Source organism: Peromyscus maniculatus, chromosome 9, assembly GCF_049852395.1.
Source record: "Peromyscus maniculatus bairdii isolate BWxNUB_F1_BW_parent chromosome 9, HU_Pman_BW_mat_3.1, whole genome shotgun sequence".
Classification (NCBI taxonomy): Eukaryota; Metazoa; Chordata; class Mammalia; order Rodentia; family Cricetidae; genus Peromyscus; species Peromyscus maniculatus.
In genome coordinates this window covers 53866317-53884749 of record NC_134860.1, presented here as the reverse complement: position 1 = coordinate 53884749, position 18433 = coordinate 53866317, and the positions used below count along the sequence as shown (strand labels likewise).

The 18433-nt window shown below is 42.0% G+C and overlaps 1 pseudogene; it reads right to left on the bottom strand.

Annotated features, from left to right (window-relative positions):
• Positions 1-7402: 7402 nt before the first annotated feature.
• LOC102924395 (small ribosomal subunit protein uS12 pseudogene) lies at positions 7403-8073 on the bottom strand (annotated as a pseudogene).
• Between the last annotated feature and the right edge of the window lie 10360 nt (positions 8074-18433).

The window sequence follows — 18433 nt, the reverse complement described above, 5'->3', positions numbered from 1 at the left end:
GTAGACAAAGTTTAACTAGGCGGGGGAGGAGATTCCTTTAATATTTCTTCATGGTCACTGTTGCCAGACAATTAGAATCTAAAAGGCTAATTCTTAACTTACAAGAAGCAAAACAAAAATTCTTATTAAATTATATTATCTATTTTAAAACTTTATATATATATATATATCCTAATTTGTATGTCTATATGATTTCTGCAACATTTCTCTTTCTTATTTTTATAATCTTCTAATGATTAACTCATAATGTGAAATCATATCTTTTTTCTTGATTTCTAGCTTTCAAATTTGCATTTTATATCTATAAAAGCACTAGTATCTTCACTACAAAATAAGCAGGAAATGTTCCCAAACTCATTTGTGGGTTTCTTTGTACTTTCCCAATCTTGGTCTTCATCTCCATCTCTGGGATCTAGTCAGAACATCCTGTTCAGCCATTTCATCAATATTAATATTTTCAAATGTGTAGGTTTTATATTACTTTTTTCCATAAACTTATTCATTTTATTTCTTTTCTCAGACCATCTCAGATCATCAATATTTTGAGGGCAAAAGGGAACAAGTCAGTGAATCCAAAAAGCACTCTACAAATGATTTTATTTTCTAAGTAATAAAACGAAAGGAGGAAGTGGGGCTGTGTCCACCCAGCCAGAAACTGGAACTTTGTCACCCGGTTTCTTTAGCCAAACAACAGTCAAACAGTCTCTTCAGCTATGTTATGAAAACTGGATTTGTCATGCGGTCTCCTTAGCCAAACAACAGTTATACAGTCTCTTTAGCTGAATAGTGAGTGGTGCCACCAGGGGAGGACCTCAGGAAGTCCCACCCCTAGCTGAGAAGCTATTGGCAATTGGTGGCTTCCTGGGAGAGAGAGTTGTTTTCTTTAGGGATATGACTTCTTAGATCCTATACCTACAGGCATATGAACTCTGTGTTTTTAAAAGAGAGCGAGAGAGAGGACATGAAGTAAGGAGGGGAAAGTTTCAGGAGCACAAGAGAGGGATTACAGGTGGATTTGATCAAAACACACTACATGCATGTATGAAGTTCTCTGTTAAACATTATAATAAAAAAAGATCAACAGCAAAACTAATAATTAAATAGAGCAATTATGATATAATTAAAACATATGACTTATTTATGGAGATTTATATTTGTATTTTCAGATCATAGTTGGTCAAGGTTAATTAAAACTATGGAAAACAAAACAGACTTTTATTGTCAGTAAGCCTTAACATAAGAATTCACCTTCTCTACATTTTACTGTTCAGAGTCCCAAATACACCATAAAACACAAATGTAGACTAGTACCATGTCATAAATACAATGATATATCTCAAACCAATGTGCTAGAATCTATGTTTGAATCCAAGACAAAATTACAGTAACTGAGTTAATGTTTACAATATTAAAAAGACTTAGGATTTATATTAGTTCTCCTAAGACTCTTTTAAAAATTAAAATGTTTTTCTACCATGCCAAACTATAGATGAAGAATATAAATTGTGGAATCACACAAATTTGAATTTCAGTACTAGCTTTCCTTACTTGCTAATCCATGAATAATATTTCTAAGCCCTCTTCCCTTCTCATCTACAAAACAAAAATAACAACAGTATGTCAGAGGATTATGTTATAATGTATGTTATAAAGGATTCAAATAGCTAAAAAGGTTATTGGTAAAATTTCTAGTTTATTGTATCCTCCCAATAAGCAGTTTCCAATGCTCTGTCAAAAGAAGGGTTAATACCCTTAACTGACAGGGGTTCTTATAAATGGGATTCACAGGGTATGCACAAATAACTTGCAAGAAAAAAATGTATACAAATAAAATATAGTTCATAAATAAATGAAAAACTAAATTCACAATAACAAGTATTTTCCTGCCTTTTAAAATTTCTCATTTCATTTAAACGCAGCCTTCCTTAGTAGCTGTCTAAAGTAAGTACCTGAACATTAAAAGGGACACTTTCTCAGGTACGGGACAATGGAGGCGCCATGGGGAAGTGTGTTATGAACAGCTGTCTTCTGTCTTATATATATATTGGCAAGACGTGTAGGGGTCTCTGCAAACACCAGGACTGGCAGAGTAGTATCTGCCTGAGGCAAGAAGGAAATTCAGTTCAACACCACTCAATAGCCAGTGTTGGTTCAAACTTCTAGAGTCTGACGCTGGGCATGTTTAGGCATATTTAAGCACAGCACAACTTTTTAAAAACAGTGTCCTGATGACAATTAACTCAATCCCATGTCTACAACAAAGCTGAGACATGTTTACATTGAAAATCTTTTTTTTTTTTTTTTTTTTTTTTTTTGGTTTTTCGAGACAGGGTTTCTCTGTGTAGCTTTGCGCCTTTCCTGGAGCTCACTTGGTAGTCCAGGCTGGCCTCGAACTCACAGAGATCCGCCTGGCTCTGCCTCCCGAGTGCTGGGATTAAAGGCGTGCGCCACCAACGCCCGGCTACATTGAAAATCTTTACAAAGTACATATGGCCTCTTCCATAAAGATGGGTTCTGTTGACTGAGAAACTGCTCAGGATAAAGGTCTATGGAGGAAGAGTCTGGGATAAACATAATAAAATAGTCTGGTGGACTCAGGTGTGGCCTGGCCCTACAGATAGTGAAGATCACCAGGCGATTAACCACATCCATTCTCAGCTTTTCCGGGTGGAAAACAGGTATACATTGCTTTACTTTGAAGAGACAGCTCTGTGTGTTTAATATTCCTGGTTTTCCTAGTGCTTATCTGTAAGCTCAAGGACCTCACACCCTCTACAATGATGAAGGCAAGGAGCACGGGGGAGCTGATGAGACAAGAGGTAGGTATGTCCATAACTCTCTGTGTACACGCAGGAGATTCTCAAAGAAAATGGTTAAATAATAAAAATAAATGACAGTAAAGGATAACAATCAAATAAGATTTCCAAGTCTACACTGATACAAGCCAACATGCAAATAAATAGGGGATAAAGGAAGGCTTCTCTTTACAAAAGAAAATCAAGTAATAATAAATGTAGGAGGAATAACAGAACTAGAAAAGCATCATCCATTTTCAGCCATCCCAGTAAAAATTCTTTTAAACAAGAATCATTGACACTAGTAGAGCATTATATAGTTTCAATGTCTCTCCATAAGATACTAATTTTAGTTTCAAGAAGTCCCATTTATTAATTGTTTTTTTTTCAGTGTGCTACTGGTGTTATATTTAGGAAGTGATCTCTGGTACCAATGCGTTCAAGACTACTTCCTACTTTCTCTTCTATCAAGTTCAGAGTAACTGGATTTATGACCTGCTCTGGTGATCGGATGGCCGGACACCCTGGCTGTCATGATAGAACTCTCATCCAGTGTCTGATGGAAGCAGATGCAGAGATTCACAGCTGAGCTCCGGGAGTCCAATTGGCAAGAGAGAGGAGGGATTGTATGAAGGAGAGATATTGAGACCACGATTGGAAAAAGCACAGGGACAAATAGCCAAACTAGTGGAAACACATGAACTGTGAACCAATGGCTGAGGAGCCCCCATGGAACTGGAGCAAGCCCTCTGGATAAGTGAGACAGCTGATTAGCTTGAACTGTTTGGGAGGCCTCCAGGCAGTGTAGCCGGGACCTGTCCTTGGTGCATGGGCTGGCTTTTTGGAGCCTGGAGCCTATGCTAGGACACTTTGCTCAGCCTTGGTGTAGGGAGGAGGGGACTGGACCTGCCTTGGCTGAGTCTGCCAGGCTGGGTTGACTTCCCAGGGGAGACCTTGCCTTGGAGGAGGTGGGAATGGGGGGTGAATTGGGAGGAGGGCTGGGATGTGGGAGGAGGGAGGACAATGGAATCTGTAGCTGATATGTGAAATTAAGTTAATTATAAAATAAAAATATTAAATAAAAAAGATACTAATTTTAAAAGGTAAAATGACAGCTTTATTTTACTGGGTAAACCTGGCAGGTGTACCATGTGAGCAAGTGTAGCCCTGCCAACACTGTGGCTGTGGACAGCCCTGGCCTCTGCTGTGACGCACTGGGAACACAGTGTCTGCTCCAGGCTCCAGTAAGTGGATCTGATGTCCTCAGGTAGGCTCACAGGGCTCTGTAGAAGGACCTGCCTGCACTCCCAAGTGTCAAGGCCAAGAAATGCAGAGGAGGACTTGACAGCTTCACTGGATTAAGGAAACTGGAAGAGAAGGATGGTAAAGAGTGACCTTGGTTTTTCTTTGGCTACGGGGAATGTCACTGGAGCAGCTGGAGAAGTGTGAATAAGTCCTTTCGATTATATAGTGGCACTCTAATAATGCTGCTTTCTGATTTTTATAATATTGTATTCTTTCCACCAGGAGGAGATATCTCTAACATTCTTCTTTAAAGAATTGGGACTCTACAATCACGTAGGAGATGGAATGAAACTGGGCAATAGATACATCTCATGTTCACTGTGAAAATCTAGACTCTAATTCCAAATGTGTTCCTCAGGATAGACCAACATTGGGGACTGCAGTCTGGGTCTAAGTCTGCAACTTAGCCTCCAGGCAGAACCTTCTCACTTTTTCAGTTACTTGTGGGAGCCCGTTCTCGGGTTCCTCGTGGCTTTACCCAGCAGGTCTGAATAGAGGATATCAGGACCACGGGCCTGAGTGCAGGTGTCTGAGATGGTCTGCACTTGGCTGTGATGGGGGAGGAGGTCTTTTGCTCCATCCCTTGGCATCTCTATAAAAACCCTGGGCCAGAGCCAGTTGGGGCCCGTTGGAAAAGGTTCCAGGCCCTCTCAAGGCTATCCTTTATTTTCTGTTTATCTCCGCAAGATTCTCCGCTATAAATCCTTCTATCTAATATTTCCTGCTGATTGCACTCAAGAAAACTCTGGGAAGCTGTGGGGTTGGTGGGTAAACGCCCCACAGTTACTCAGAAAAAGATGTTCTTCCTTTTCCTTCTTTTCTACCTCTTGTTCTTTAGGATGTTGGTCAAGGCCTGGGCATGCTCTCCCTGACGCTCTGGGTCCTTTCATTCATTCTCTGAGAACCTCCCCCTAACTTTTGCCATGTGGCTGCTTCCAATATCCATTACTAAGGCTTCCTGCTTTCCTGGACCCTAATTTAAAAGGCCTGGCTCTTTCTTTTTAACCGCCTAACCTGTTTCCATATCCCGGAGACTAAATTCCTTCACCCGTTCAAAAACACGTTAACAGCATCAGCCTCCTCCAAAATTTCCAGTTCCAAAGACTTACTGATGACATTGCCTCTGCAGCAAAAGATGGTTACAAAAACGACAGTTACAGGCTCCTTCTCACCTGCCTAGTAAAAACAAAATCAGGAAGGGTAACCATGGCCGTGCCACTCCGTAAAGCCCCTCCATCTTGGTTAAACGGCGGCAGTGCCCCAAACTAGAATAATTTGGTTCCCAGAATTAAAATAACTCAATTTTCCTCATTCTTGCCCTCCTCAACTGGCTGACCCCAGTTATGGCCGGGCACAAGAGAAGGTTATCCACCACCAACATTCTTTACCCCTCGCTACTCCGAACAAAGGCCAGCTGCAGGCCAAGAAGGGGAATTTTCAGTCTCCCCCTTCCCGGCTTTTTCTGTCCCGTAGCTACTCCAGCCTGTAAGTGGACGATGGGCTTTGGTTCTTGGACTAGAGACTGTCCCTCCACAGGTCCTTTCCCCGCTAAGGCCTGTGTGGTTAAGTCGCTCATTCCTCTGTCTTTCTTTCCTTCTTACCTCCTCATCCCTCTCACACTAAGCACACTGGCAAAGCGAGGCTAGCTGGCAGAAGGAGTTCTGGAAGCCCCACCAAGCCAGGTTCAGCCACCCATCCTCAGTTTGGCCAATGAGGCAGCCACAGCGATGAAAAGCAAGGATGGGAGACTTACTCCAAGTGGTCCAATCAGCCAGAAGAGCCAAGAGGCCCGGCGACATCACTCCTCACCCCAAGTTCATCTTTGGGGGTCCTGAGGTGAAGTTTAGGTTTAACTAGAAGACAAGAGCTATGCATAACTAAGCAGCCCTGGGCAAGGTGTGGTCCTGCACATCACCCTCGTCTCTGCTCTAGGCTCTCCTGCAAAGCGGTCCTACCAGCGGTCAGAACTACACACTCATCTCAGGGCCCGAGACCCCAGCCGCAACTCCAGCAGCCCTGCACTTTCTCCCAGCTGGCCGGTATGTAACTCAAATAAACTGATGTTGTTTACACTGTTGTCAGGGTTCTCTTGCTTGAATCTTACATTGTTAAATACCGTGAGAGGTTTGAAATGCCTTGAAAAAGTGACAATTCTCCTCTAAAGTTATTAAAAAAAAAATCCAGTAGACAGGTAGAGTGAGCTTGATCTGGCTGAAAAAGGAAAAAAACAAGTGCTGTCTGTGGAGTGTGAAGTGACTAACAGGAAGCCACCACACTCCACATCCGTCCCAGCCCCGTTTTAGGCTTTGTTCTCTGCATTTGCCCCTCCTCCTTCTCCTAGTCACCCACTGTCCCCTTTCACATGTATTTACCTGCAGGGACAGCTCCTCCCCCCCACCCCCACCCCATCCCTCCCCTTCTGCCACTCACAATCGATCGCCCTTGGTTTCACAGGAGCAGGGTGTTGAGGGAACTTTACTAGAGCGGACTGTGCTTCCGGGGCAAGTGTCCGCTCTCTATGTGCTTCTGGGGGATGGGGGAGTGGAGATGGAGGAGAAGGAAAGACTGGCTTTTCTCACCCACCTCCTCCGAGCGAAGGCAGAGGCCGGCTTTTCTTAGAAATGACTGCTTCTGGTGACTCTGGGGGGCTTCTGATAAGTGATTCCGTGGGTGTCATCAGCCATGGCCACTTGTGCCACCCTCCACGTACCACCGGCCACACAACATGAGCAATCCTTTCCTGGACGCTCGTCCTCCGTCCTCTCAGCCCTGCCTCGGTGTGAGGCTCCAGCCCACCAGTTCCCTTTGCTGCCCTGGCTCCAGTCTCCACTCCTAATGTAGACGTGTGGAGTGCCACTGCCTCGTTTCTGGCCTCAGCCCTACTTTCCTGCCTCTAAAAGAGATGCACATGTATTCACAAGCAAGTCCCTGGCCAGTCCTGGAGCCAGCCTATGTTTCCTCTCTGGCCCTACCCAACACCACTTCCTGCAGGCCCCGGAAAGCTTGTAAAGCTCCATCAAAGCATGTCAGGATGTCTGTGGGGACACCACTGAGCTATGATCTCCTCTGATGTCTTGTGCTGGACGCAAACCACTGAGACACAAAAGGATGCTTTTTTTTTTAAGTTTATATTTTATACATCTCACTGTGTCACAGGTCAACATGCTGTGACAGGGCCTCCCTTTCCTCAGGGATAAACTTGGACATTCCAGCAGCATCCCCCCCATTCCCTCATTTCCTTTTCTGCGAGCTAGGCTGGGGCAGAAAACCATGCTGCCTCTTTCCCCATCCCATTCTTTGATCTAACACTTCAGCTCCACTTTGAAACGTTCACCAAAGACCATGACTTCAGCCCCTCTCTGCTTCCTAGGCGACCGGAGTCCTCCCTGGAGGACCACAAGCCCAAGTGCTCTTTGACCTCTAGTTTTGCTTTTGTTCTTCAGAATATGAGAATTTATTACCATGTTCCCGTCGTCAAAATGTAGGATCTTTGTCTCCTTGCCTTTGTGCTGGGCCAAAAGAGACACATTGGCTACTTGAACAGCCTTAAAGAGGACTCCAGGAGTATCATTACCTATGGCGTGACCTTTTTGACCAAACCCAGCAACCAGAACACCATCGTTTTGCTCAGTGAAGTTCAAGCAGCCATCCTTGGGCACTGGCACTGTGATTCTCTTGCCATGCTTGGTGAACTGCACCCTGACCCACTTCCTGTTAGCAGAATTTGGATGTTTCGGTTTAATGCCTACGTGTGTGTTCAAGCATAGTTCCCTTAGCATGGGAAGCACCTCCAACAGGATTGGTCTCCACGGCTGTGCCCCAGTGGGCTCCCTTGTGCTGTGTGCCATGCCACTTCTGGGACTGGTTGGTGACTGTGGAGCTTCATGGCGGTATGAAGACTGCGACGGTTGCCCATCCTGCCGGCACCACCGGCCCAGGCGAAGGAGCTGGCCGCTGGTTTTAATTGCATGCTGTTAGCATGGAGCTCCCTCATGCAAATAGCCGATTTCTCCTTCATTTCTGTTACAGAACCCTGACTCTTCTCAGGTCTCTCTTTCAGGACTTCCAGAACTTTCTTTGGACTTCCAACCCTTTATTGGACCCCTGGAGATCTGCTAGTGAAGCATTGCTCTGTCACTGCTCCCTTTTGGTAGAATCAGTGAACATCCAGTCAGGGATGAAGACGAAAGTATGGGTAGAGGAGGTTTACAGCAGCTGACCTAAGAAAACAGTGAGAGCGATAACAAGCTATATGACCCCAAATAAGCACCTGGCTGAATAAATAGTAGCGTATCCACTCAATGAAAAGTTAGCTAGCTAATGCTTATAATTCTTGGTGATGCTCCAAGATTCCAAGGATGGCCTGCATCAGAGTCACCCAGGGGCATATTAACAATACAGATTTCTGGACAGGGATCCCAACTGAACCAGAAGTTCTGGGAGCAGATGACATTTTTTTTTTTTTTTTTTTTACAGGCTACTCCAGTGGCAGTGCATATTAAACTTGGAAAAAGTGGGAGTTAGTTAATCATGAGGAGAAATGGTCCTGACACATGGTCCAAATGCAACTGTCAACCTGGCGGATACGGAGCTGGAAGAGTCAAGAATGGCTGTGTATATGTACATATATATTTACCTTGGCAGATAACAATGTGGATGACTGTGTTCTTAACCAAGTCAAAACTTTCACAAGTGCTATGACTCACTTTCTTTATCACTAGTCACTTGAAAAGAGACAGCAAGGAAGTGGCTGTGGAAGAGAAATGTCCCTTCTCGTGCATCTCCACAACTGTTCCACACACCAGGCTCCAGCCCCTTGACAGCAAACTCTTTAAACCACCTCCCCAGTCCCAAGGCCACATTCCAACTCAAAGAGAGAGGATGCAGATAGACAAACAGGTGAATAAAGACTTCTCCAGATGGATGAAGATGGCCAGCTGGACCTGGAAAAACACTCATCATTAGTCACTGGGGAAGGCAAAGCGAAACCACAGTGAAATGCCATTTCACACCTACTAGAGTAGCTAGGAAAATATGTGCTAATTAATGGAAATACCAAATTTTTGCAGAAGTCAAAACAGAACTCCTGTATATCACGATGTCAATGAAACCAAGTGTGTGTGTGTGTGTGTGTGTGTAAAATGGTTTTGGAAGACAATTTGGCACTTACCCAACAAGTTAAACATAAAATTACCATATAACCCAGAAATTCTAGTTATAGCTATATTTACAAGGAAGTTGAAAACAGACATTCAAATATCTATACATGAAATATTAATAAGGGATATTATACATAATAGTAAAAATGCCTAATGATCATCAACTGAAAAAGATTAAACATAATATGGTATATCTATACAATGGGATATTATTTAGCCATAAACAAGAATGAAGCCCTGAATCATGCCACAACAGAGATGAACCTTTAAAGGGTTTTTCGTGGTTAGGGAAGCCAAATGTCAAAGGTCACATGTGACAGGCATGGTGGTGCTTGCCTTTAATTCTATCACTTGGAAGGTGGAGGCAGACAGATTTCTGTGAGTTGGAGACAAGCATGGTCTACGTAGTGAGTTCCAGGACATCCAGAGCTGCATAGTGAGACCCTGTCTCAAAATAAATAAATAAATAAATAAATAAATAAATAAATAAATAAATAAATAAATAAATAGATAGATAGTCCCATGTTATATGTTTCCATTTATACTAAACACCCATGAAAAAGAGAGAGGGAGGGAGGGAGTGTGGTGATTCCCTCACATGAAAAAGGCCTTCTGGCCCTCTACAGGGAGAATGGAGGAAAAGAGGGAGGGAGGGAAACCTGACTTGTGTTTTCCAGGGTCTAGAGTAGGAAGGAGGAATGGAAAGTGATTGTTTATTAGATACAGTTTTCCTTTCTGTGTGATGGAAATGTCTTGGAGCTAACTAGAGGCGATGGTTCCAAATCTTTTGAATATACTAAATGCTACTGGATTGTGTAAGGGTTGAGTGAAGTCCCGAATGGATGTTTACTATTGACGTGGGCACTGCCATGTCAAGGACCCATGCCTCAGAGTGGCAAAGCCTCCCACTGGTGAGGCTCAGAGGGATGGCAAAGACTTCCTCTGCTCTGAGTGAAAAAATTGATATTGTGTCCAGAAAAATCTCCCTGTCTCCCCCACCATGTTTTCAGCCTGAAGATTTCTTCCCTGCAGAGATTACTCCTTGATCCAGCTGTGTGTAATAACCCTGCATTCTTACTTATCTGTGTGTAATAACCTGCTCCCTCCAACTGTGTATAATAAACACTCTGAGCTTCTGGGGAGCTAAGGCTTCTCCATTAGAGATAGACTACCCAATCCAGGAGTGTGTGTGTGTGTGTGTGTGTGTGTGTGTGTGTGTGTGTGTGTATGATTTTTTTCATTCCCTTGCTACCCCAGTCAGATACCTGGAGCTGTGCAAGGAAATGTAAGGATTGTGGGAGCCCATTCTTGGCTTCCTCGTGGCTTTACCCAGCAGGTCAGCATAGAGGATGATTAGGACCACGGGCCTGAGTGCAGGTGTCTGGGATGATCTGCACTTGGCTGTGCTGGGGGAGGAGGTCTTTTGCTCCACCCCTTGGTGTCTCTATAAAAACCTTGGGGCAGAGACAGTCAGGGCCCATTGGAAAAGGTTCCAGGCCCTCTTGAGGCTATCCTTTATTTTCTATCTGTTTATCTCCACAATAAATCCTTCTATCTAATATTTCCTGCTGCTCACACTCAAGAAAACTCTGGGGAGCTGTGGGGGTGGTGGGTAAACGCCCCACAGAATGGCGCCATAATCAGGGACTAAAAAAAAACAAAAAAAACCAAAAGGGACTAAAGAAAAAAAGGGGGACAAAAAAGGGGGGACTAAAGACAAATGAACAGGGACTAAAGATAAAGTAATAGGGACTAAATATAAAGGAAAATAATAGTTTTATTACAGAGTTTTTGGTGAAAGTGCTGAGTCAGCCCTGCCAGTGGAAAGGCATGCCGGTGTTATGGAAAATATATATATTTATATATATTATTGAGAGGCAGGGGTTTTATCCTTGAGAGAAAAGGAAAGCAGACTGGAAGGATGTCCAATGGTGCAGGGAAATTCTTTTCTGTTAAAATTTTCTATCTTCTATCCCTTTCTCAATTTCTATCTGTGAAAAATAAGTATAAGGTATAGGGTAGTAATATAGCTTAGGAAAAACTTAGAAGTGTAAGATTGTGGAGGAAAAAATAAGTAAGGCAACTAGACAGAAAGTCTTCAATTTTCTAACTTTGGGGACTATGAATGCAAACTGGGGGGAAAATCTTTCTCTGGGCTTTACGGGTAGTAAAAAAAAAAAGCTCTTCTCTGAGCTTATGGGGAAGGAAAAGTTTCCCATGGAAGCTTTTGACCTGGGGACAGCTGAAATACTAAGTCCAAGTGGCAGGAGAAAGTGATTTCTCCCTGAGGCAAAAATGGGGGTGTAAGAAGTCAAAGTTTAAAGTTGGGAAGTTTTGGGAAAAGTTGGTCTTTCTCCTGGGGAAAAACATCTTTCTCTTAAACTAAAAGCTTTTCTTGGAAAAACTTGGGAAAAAAAATTCTAAAAAGCCTTAATCTTTCTCAAAAGCTCTCTTAAACTTAAAAACTAAAGCCTTTAACTTTCTCTCAGAAGGACAAAAATTAGAATCACCTGAAGATATTAATTAGTATGGGGACCACCTGTGATTAGCTCTAAGGGAAAACAAACTTAAGACAGCAAAATCTAAGTTGTTTCAAGCTTTAACAATCCTTCCTGCAATGCAGGAGGCAGGGACAAGTTCCTAAAAACCTCTTCTAAGCTCTGTCTCTTCAAGCTAGTAAAAGACAGTGGGTCAGAGTACCCTGAGGGAAACACTTGGGACAGAGTGTGGGTGAAGAGCTACAGAGAGCCCAAAAGGGCAGGAAACTTTACCTGAGAAAAGCAAAAAAGCCAAGCTTTTCAGTTACAGCCGAGCTGAGGCGGCAAAGGTTTTGAGTGAGCGTTTCAGAATGAAAAAGTGCTCCTAATCATCCTATGCAAAGATTCCCTGAAATTGTTAGCATTGTATCCTCGCTTCTGAGCCAAAACCCAGAAGCGACTGGCCAGCGTCTCTGAGTTGGAGTGCATTTCGGGGATACTAGGGTTCCTGCAGTTGTAAACTTCCTGGAGCATAGAGCTGAGGCAGGAAGGTGCAGGACCCAGGGGAAGATTGCTAATGAACAAACAAAGCTAAAGCCGGTGGGAACGGCACAGTTGTCTGCTTTCCTACAAGTCCCGGGTTGATAGATCCACAGCTGCAAAAAGAAATCTGAGAAAAGCTTTCCTATCAGAGAAAGGACCTTTCTGGGAAAACAGTAAAGCTGAACTGTGTCTGAAGCAGTCGTGCTGCTGAGTCAGAACGCTGTCTGGGGAAAGAGCCCAGCCAGGGCAGAACAGAACTATCCAGGAGTAAAGCTTTCTTTTCTGTCAGAGAAAGCACCTCTTTGAGAAAAGCTTTGTTTCAACTGACTCTCTAAGAGATGAGGGAGTGTAGCCCTGAGGGGTGATTGCCTCTGGCATAAGCTCTGTCCTTGAGCACCCAGACAAGCAAATGCTACCCACTGGGGGACTGGGTCAGGTGAGGGCCTGATGAGGCAAAACACCTGTCCTAATGGGAGTTTAGAAATGTCAAAAACCTCCCTTGTTAGATTTTCAGTCTGTACGCAGGGAAAGCCGCCACTGTAGTGTCGGAAACCGTTTCTGGAGTAGAGGGGATAAACTGAGATCAAACTGAGAACTGTCTGGGAGAAAGACTCTGAAGAAACAGAGAAGGGACATAATCCTCCCCAGAAAATATATGACCTGAAAAAGCTGCTAGAATTTGAGGCAGTTTTGGGGGGGAGAAAAAAAGCCCCTACCTCCAAAGGCAGCTAGCAGAGGTACAGAGCCGCAGACAGATAGCTGAAGCTCTGCATCTGGGGAAGGAAGGAGCAAGCAAAATGAGATAGATCAGTGGGAGAAAATCTCTCTGAAAGAACTATGGAAAAGCTCTGTTGCAAATGTATTTTGTTTTTCACTGACTGGCTAAAACAAACACAAGCCCCTAGGAAAGTTGCTATCAGAAATGCCAGCCTCAATGTGCGCTAACGAGGCAGGTGTGGTTCTGATCCGGGGCCAGTGTCAAATGAAGGAGAGACACCTGTTGAAGCCAGCTGAGGAGAGAATAGGAATCGCCCAATGGGCCATAGCTGAAAATGTAAAATGCTTGTTCAAATCTCCGGTTGCAAAGGCAAGAGACTTTGTCCAAACCTCCCAGGCAAGTCTAGTAAAAGAGAACCAGTTGACTCTCAGACCCAAAAAGAACTATGGGAAATGACTGATATAAGGAAAATGACATAAGAGACTGATATTATGGACTGATATAAGGGAAATGCATTCTGGGAAAGGTAGTTTTTCTGCTAAAGATGGTGACATTGCCCTGAAACACTTTTGTCAGCTCGAAAATAGGTTCATGGTAAACTTAAAATACAGCTTTTAAATAGAATAAAGAGGAAAATCATCTAAGAGTTTAAGTGTCAGTTCCAATGAAAAATTGAAAGGATACAGAATTAGGCACTTCATGATTTGGGGGGGTTGGTAAAATGTCTTATTTACCCTAATAGTTGTGCAAATTTTTACGTTAGTTGGATGACAAAAAGCTACCTATAAGAGCAAACAAGCCACTTTAAAATTCTTAAAACAAGGGAAAACAGTTTATACACTGAACGTTGTCTTAGATATGAAGAAACTTATGTTGAAATTAAAGTTCTTTGCCTTTTGAACAAACTGCCTGCAATGAGTAATAAGGAGACAAGGAAACAGGCATTCAAAAAAGAAATGACTGCTTTATAGATGGGAAACTTCAGAAAATCGAGCTGTCTTACAAAATAGTTGCTTCACCTGAAAGTTCCTTATAAGAAATCAATGCTAAATATCACAGCTGCTAATAACATCAGGAGTTAAAGCTAATAAAGGGAAAATACTAAATCCTAAAAATGCTTTTTCTCAGAGTAAGCTAATGAAGGATACGTTTCATGAAAGAACATCTATGTTCTTAACTCCTTTGAATGGTAACAGTTTTGGTGAAAATATTGGAACTAACAACAATCAAGTCAAAATGTTTCAACAAATTCAAGATGCTATTCCACAAAAGAAAGCTCCCATGCTTTGTGGGCCATATTAGAGCTCACTCCAATCTTCCTGGTTCTTTAGCTGAGGGTAATGCAATGGCTGAGCATTATCCCAAGTGGAAATGGCTCAACAGTCACATGCTCTTCATCAAAATAGCAAAAGTTTAAGATGGAAAAATCCCTGCTCGGGATTATGGAAGGGTCCTGACCCTGTTTTAATATGGGGTTGAGGACATATTTGTGTTTTTTTTCACAAGAGGAGAATGAAGCTCGGTGGTTACCGGAGCGTCTGGTAAGGAGCGTGGAACCTAAGGAAGGTCAGCTCCAATGAGATTCCTATAAAGGAACCAGAATGAAAGTGGCTCGATTAGTATTTGAGGTTTTGTCACTGGTTTAATGCAAACAGTGAGGAAATAAGAGTTCGGAGCTGTGCCACTTTTGGCTTTACCAGCTCCTTTAGAAAAATACTTTATATCACCTAATAGCTGTGCAGTATTTGGTGAAGAGCTTTACAGCAGCTAAATACAGTAATTTCACCCTCAGCGTGAAGTGGAGGTTTTCGGTAGAACGAACCAAAAATACTGCTGTAATAGAAACGTTTGTCTGAATTGAAGCACTTAGGGGAGCTACTATGAATTTGGGTGAAGGGACAGCCTCTAGTTAAAAACCGTTTACCACTGACAGTACATGTCTGGCGGTCCGAAAAGGCTGAGAGAACTCGGCAACTTTGGAGTGTGGCTTCGTCCCAAGAATGTTACAATCCTCTAGCAACAAGTATCACAACTCTATAACAACACTCACTAAATCCCAGTGCTTTATAACAAGCTGACTATGAACTCTAAACTTTAGAAATGATATATGTACTTCCTGTCTAGTTAAGAATCTTTCTAATAGAGATGGTGATAATAATTAAGAGTAAGAAGTAGAAAGACGAAAATAAGATGTGAGTTTGTAGAATTATTCTGTCTTGTTAGATCTGTGTTAAGAAATCTTTAGGTGTTTGCTAAGTTAGATATTTTCTAATGGTAGCCCTATATAAGTTTGTAAAATAGATCTATAGAGTTCCTTTAAGAATATAAGCTTGCAAGAAGTATCTAAGGTAGTCTTAAGACATGTAGTAATAAGCTTGTAAGATGCTAGTTGTAAATGTAAGTTTAAATAAGAAATAAGAAGATGGAATGACTATCAGTATATAAGAATAACAAATATATTTGCTAAAGTAGTTCTATAGTTTCCTTAAAGTATAAATAAGTAGATGTTAATATGTTATATGTGAGTTTGTAAAAATGTGTAAATGTTGAGTGAGTTTATGCTTAAGCACATGTTATGTGAGTTTGTAAAAAAGTGTAAATGTTAAGTGTGAGTCTATTCTTAATGTATATGGTGAAAGAACCCGAGACACAGAAGGTTAGTGTCCCAGTAGACTGCAAAGTAGGCAGTCTGAATGGTTTCAAAAGCTCCAGAAGCTAAGAATGGCGAATGCCAGAACCAGCACAAGGCATCCGCAGCTGAGATCCGTGGAAAATGGACGCAACACAGAAAAACCTGAACTAACATCAAAAATGGTATGGTTTAGAATACTACTGTACCTAAAAAGGTCTCTGGCTTGAGAATAAAAGTTCAGAGACGCTTGTTTGAACAAAAATTATTAACTGCAAAAAGTTTTGGTTGAAAAACGTTTCTTCATATTTGGAAGTGAAAGCCTGATACCAGAATTTTTCTTGTTTGAACTTTTTGAACTTAAAATGAGATAAAATTGGCCGGGCGGTGGTGGCGCATGCCTTTAATCCCAGCACTCGGGAGGCAGAGCCAGGCGGATTTCTGTGAGTTCGAGGCCAGCCTGGGCTACCAAGTGAGTCCCAGGAAAGGCACAAAGCTACACAGAGAAACCCTGTCTCGAAAAACAAAAAACAAACAAACAAAAAAAAATGAGATAAAATTACAAAAAGATTTTGGTTATGGATTTCTCATATTTGGAAGGCTAGTACCAGAATTTATCATTTGAATTTTAAGAGTTAAGAAATGAAATAAACAATAGATATTTCATTGCAATGGGACACCTAGGAACCTAGGAACGGTTTTCTGGAATTGGATTAAAAGTGGAACTGTAAAAATGAAGAAATTTATTTCTACCTAGAATCATGATGCAGTTTTGTGTATGCATATATGCTTTATTAACTGGTGATTCATGAATTGTTTCGTGGAACTGTTTATGTAAAAAAGGAATTACTTTTGGAACTGGTTTTGTGTTACAAATAGAACTGTTTAAACAGAAAAGTTTGGGTTTTCTAACAAGGCTTGAGATTTTGCTTAAAATTATAAAGAAAAGGGAGAGTTAATATTCCTTAGTCTATTTAATTTAAATTGATGTTTGAGTGGATTAATGTCATGTTTTGTTAGTAAGAAATCCAAATGGGGTATACTAAGAGACTACTTTTAAAGTGTGTAAAGAGTTTTATTAAGAAACTGCTTTTGGATGTTTTGCTAAAAGTTTTCAAAGTGTTAATGGTTAGATTGAAAATATTGCTTTTCAATATGGGTTTGTAGGAATTGTATAAGTTTGGGTTCCTCTAACTAGGTTTGAGATTTTGTTTAAAAAATTATAAAGAAAAGAAGGAGTTATGAGATTGAATTATGTTCGCAGAAACCTATTGATATTAATGCACCCTGGTTTTGTGGAGTTAAGGAAATATTTAAATTTGATGTAAATACATCGAAGTTTTTCCTATGTTCTGTTAACAAGAAAATTCAAATGATTGAGTTAAGGTTGTAAGATGGAGAAAATTGCTAACTATATATAGCACCATATATGCTAATTCAAATGGTTCTGTTAAGAGTTTGCTTTGAGTTGTAAGATTGAGAGAATTGTGACTATGTATAGCAATATTTATGTTAACCTGTTAATGGTAATGATGAAGCTAAGGGATTCTTTAAGTTTGTAGTCGCCTTAAGAGTTTTTGGTTTAGAAAGGGGTGAGGCAGCTAAGACTGCTGTAGTCACCTTGGACCTAATTGAAAAGAGAAATGCCATCTATATCATCCTCTACTCCCATACTGGGAGGTGTAACAGCTATGGAGGTTGCTGTAAGCCATTAATAGTTATTTTTTATATATTAAGAAGGGGGGACCTGTGGGAGCCCATTCTCGGCTTCCTCATGGCTTTACCCAGCAGGTCAGCATAGAGAATGATTAGGACCATGGGCCTGAGTGCAGGTGTCTGAGATGGTCTGCACTAAGCTGTGCTGGGGGAGGAGGTCTTTTGCTCCACCCCTTGGTGTCTCTATAAAAACCTTGGGGCAGAGACAGTCAGGGCGCGTTGGAAAAGGTTCCAGGCCCTCTTGAGGCTATCCTTTATTTTCTATCTGTTTCTCTCTGCAATAAATCCTTCTATCTAATATTTCCTGCTGCTCGCACTCAAGAAAACTCTGGGGAGCTGTGGGGTTGGTGGGTAAACGCCCCACAAAGGATGTGGCAGGATTATGGCTAATGGCATCCAGACATTGTGGAACATGCCTGTAATCCAGCACCTCGGGTGTTGGAAGCAGGAGGATTAGGTGCTTACCGTTATTCTCAGATTATATAGCAAGTTGGAGGCCAGCCTGGGTTTTGGGAGACCCCCATTTCACAAAACAAAAGTAAATAAAATTGTTAATGGTTAATTTTATGGCATGAATTTTATTTGAATAAAAATTCTATAAGCTTCCAAGGTCACTTAGAAGTGGTCTGGGAAAGTTAAATCAAAGTTTTGGACCTCAGAGTTTGAATTGCCCATGAGGCATCCAAGTGTGAGGATGCCGGAATAAAATTAAGACCACAGTAGAGGCGAGAGGGAGAAATCTAAGCTAGCAAAGGATCTGAGCATTGTCTGGCTGGATACATACATACCTGTGGGTGTGGGCTCTTCTTGGAGTGAGTGAAGTGGATCATAAACTATGGAGAAATCCCATCACTGTCCCATTTAATCTCATCTGTGGTATGGGCCTTATATTCACTTGTTATATGTGATGGAAGTGGGGCATGGCACAGACACTTTTTATCTGAGTTGCAATTACCAAAGCACACACACAGCAGACCCTCTTCAGCCTCCATCTCTCTGTGCCTGATGCAGAGTGCACAGGTCCTTCCTCACCTTCCCAGCCCTTGAGGCAAGAGTTTGTGGGCCTTTAATTAGAGATGACTCGTGGAGGA